At 63.9% G+C, this 3,543-nt stretch overlaps 1 pseudogene; it reads left to right on the forward strand.

Moving 5' to 3' along the window:
- Positions 1-542: 542 nt before the first annotated feature.
- LOC114891521 lies at positions 543-2,253 on the forward strand (annotated as a pseudogene).
- The last annotated feature ends 1,290 nt before the right edge of the window (positions 2,254-3,543 follow it).

The raw sequence follows: 3,543 nt of genomic DNA on the forward strand, positions 1-3,543 counted from the left end.
ACTCCCCTCCCTGACTCCCCAAGATTTGGGGCCTTTTTAGTATGTGTCGATAATGCCATGAGCGACTATTTAACTCTTCCACGAGGACCCATCTCCCAAAATGCAGTGGTTTTCAGCCTTGGCTGCACTAGAGAACCCCCAGGGAAGGGAGAGACGTCTCTCCCTCCCTCTCTCTTTCTCTCCCTCTGTACGTCTGTCTACCTCTCTCCCTCTCCCTCTCCCTCTCCCTCTCCCTCTGGGGTGATGCCCGATGAGCTCAGAATCGCAGATGGACCCCCCCCCCATCCCCTCTCTGTGGCTTGCATGGGGGATGCACCTTCTCACTGTGGCCCGGGCATGGCCTTGACATTCAGACATCGGGTCCTGCATGGACACTTGTGTTTGTTCCATAGCGCATGTGGCTGCAGTCTGTGCTTCTGTAGATGCGGGCTGTGCGTGAGCCCTTCATCTTCCCCGCAGACACCACTGGTGCTCGCTCGGCCTCGCGGGGGATGCGGGGGGCACGGGGGACAGTCTTGTGTCCCCACCTTCTTGGGCTGCAGACAGGCCACGCTGGTGCTGTGGTGACTGGGGGCTCCCAGGAGAACCCCGCTGCAGACCGGAGAGGTGGCCCCCGAGAAGGTGGCGTACGCCTGCGGCCGGGCCTCATCAGTGAGCCACGGGCCACCTGCGGCAACAGGTGTCTCACCGTCCAGGGGCTGGGTGTTCGGGTGCCGTGGGGTTGAGCTACTGTCTGCACGGCAGCCGTGTTTGTCTTGTTGAGCCCGGGGAGGCCCCTTGGTGGCTCCTGGAGAGCCTGGCCGCATTTCTTCCTGCCCTTGGCCTTAGAGCCCATCACGTTCATGCCGTTTCTGCTTCCAAAAGGACCTGTGTTAATAAAGACCACGTGTTAGGACAGCACCAAAGCGTCTAGAAATCCGGGCCAGGAGGAGGAGGGAGGGGGATTGGCTGTGCCCGCCAGTGGCCTGGGAGCCCTGCCCGCCTGCAGAGACCTGGCCCGGGGCCCGCGGGGAGGGCGTGGCCCTCGGTCCCCAGCGCCTTCCGTCTCTGGCTTCCAGGAGAACTGCGTGATCCTCAGGGCGCTGGTGAGGCTGCAGGCCCTGAAGTCCCGCCTGCTGGGGTTCCGCACCATGCCGACTCTGTGCTGGAGATGAACACGGACAAGACCAGCCAGGTGGTGGCCACTGTCCTAGGTAACACCGCCTCCCCCTGAGTCCCAGTGGGGACGGGGTCAGGCGGACCTTGACCGGACGTGGTGCTGCCTGAGACCCCACTGTGTCAGCCCTTGGGGGTCACCTTCCCAGACCCTTCATTCTGCCTCGAGGGGCGTGGGGTCGGGGTTGGCTGGGGGGTCGCCCCAGGGACGTACCCGAGCCTCTCCCCTCCGCCCGCAGGTGAGCTGGCCCAGAAGCTGAAGCCCCTCGGGGAGCAGGAGCGGCCGTGATCCTGGAGCTAAAGAAGGCCGAGTGCCAGAGGCGGGGCCTGCACTTTGACGGCCCCATCAACGCCTGGGACCTGCGCTACTACGTGAACCAGGGGGAGGAGACGCGCTACCACGTGGGCCAGTACCTGCTCAATGAGTCTTTCCCCATGCAGGCGGTCACACGCGGGCTGCTGGGCATCTCCCAGGAGCTGCTGCGGCTGACCTTCGACCTGGAGGAGGGCACCAGCATGGGTCACGAAGACGTGAGGCTCTAAACGGTCTGGGACGCGGCCTCGGGCAAGGTCATCCATCGGCAAGTTCTACCTGACCTCTATCCTCGGTGCGTGCGTGGGGGAACCTGTCGGCCGTGGGCCGGGGCTCCTCTGTGGAAGCGGGGCCCCATCCACGTCCCTCCGCAGGGTGGGGAAGTCCGGGCACGCGGCCTGCTTCGGCCTGCCTACAGCACGATGGGAGCTGCCAGATCGCCATCGCGGCCATGGTGGCCAACTTCACCAAGCCTACGCCCAACCTGCCCTCCCTGCTGCGGCACGATGAGCGGGAGACCAACTTCCACGACGTCGGGCATGCGATGCACCAGCTCCGCTCCCAGGCGCAGGGCTGCAGGCAGGGGGCGGGGAGGGCCCGGGCATGCGTGGTCCTCAGGCAGGCCCTCGCCGCGGGATTCTTTCACTGACATCACCCCACACGTGGCGACGCCCTCGGTGTCAGCTTCCATCATCAAACCCCAGGCACTGGGCGCGTAAATAATGGAAATGGATGTCCTCGAGGCTCTAGAGGCTGGAAGACCCAGATCAAGGAGTCAGGGCTGGTTCCCTGCATGTTAAATACATGTACTCAAGAGTTGCCTTTAAAAAAGACAAAAGAAAAGAAAGGAACGTTGCCTGCAAGTCTGCTGACAGCCGGTGATGAGAACCAGAGGGAAGGCTCTGGGGCCGGGGGCGCAGTGCCCTGTGAGCTCGGGGGCTGCTGCCAGTCTCCGTGGAGGCTCAGCAAGTCCCAGTGACTTCCCCACGTGGGGGGGCGCCAGCTGAGAGTCTGGGCCCAGGACCCACTGCTCGTTCGGTCTTCCTGTGGTCAGCCCTTCATCCTGAGAGCGATGCTCTCACAGGCTGCACCGGGGCGTGTGGGGACAGTTTACTGAGCCGTACAGACGTCACTACTGCTTTGGACCATTTCCATCATCCCGAAAATGTCCCTCACGCCCTTAGCTATCACTCCGTCCCCTCGCCAGCCCCTGACAACCAGGAACCCACTCGCTGACTCTGTGGATCTACCTGCTCTGGATGTTTCTCCTCAGTGGGGTCACGCCCTGTGTGTCCTTCTGTGTATGACTTCTCTCGCTGAGCATCGTGTTCTCGGGGTGTACCGACGTGGCAGCGAGCGTCAGGGCTTCACCGCATTGCGTGGCTGAGGGACGTAAAGAAGACAAGAGAAAAGAAAAGCACGTTGCATGCAAGTCTGGTGACAGCCGCTGATGAGAACCAGACGGAAGGCTCTGGGGCCGGGGGCGCCGTGCCCTGTGAGGCCCTTGGCGCTGCTGCCAGTCTTGGTGGGGCACTGGCAGCACCGTCCCTCAGGAGCTGCTGGACAAGCTCATCAAGTCCCGGGAGGCCAACCCAGACGCGGCCGGACCGAGGGAAGGGAAGGGGGCTTCTGGTCTGCCCGGCTGGCAAGCGCGGCCTGGACACGGTGCCAGCCCCCCGTCTCCTTCCTCCCACGCCCCAGGCCTCTTCAACCTGTGCCAGATCGTCCTGGCCAAGGTGGTTCAGGCCCTGCACACGCAGACGCCCGCGGACCCGGCCCAGGAGAATGCCCGCCTCTGCCAGGAGATCCTGGGGTTCCCAGCCATGCCAGGTAGCCAAGCGCGCGCCGGGCTCACCTTAGCGGTCGGTTGGCGGCTACTGCCCAGGTCAAGAGGATCGTCTGGTGGTGTGTGAATGGGGACCGACTGACGGGCTCCGGCCGAGGCCCACTGCCCTCTGGCCTCCTCCTGCCACGGCTCCTTGGCTGGTCCCTCCAGCTGTGGCCCACGGAGTCCGAGGGTGGAGTGGGAGGCTCTGCACATGCTTTCTAGAGAGCCTGGAAGAGGCAGGAGAGGG

Source organism: Monodon monoceros, unplaced genomic scaffold, assembly GCF_005190385.1.
Source record: "Monodon monoceros isolate NGI ecotype Baffin Bay Population unplaced genomic scaffold, NGI_Narwhal_1 Contig7870_ctg1, whole genome shotgun sequence".
Taxonomy (NCBI): Eukaryota; Metazoa; Chordata; class Mammalia; order Artiodactyla; family Monodontidae; genus Monodon; species Monodon monoceros.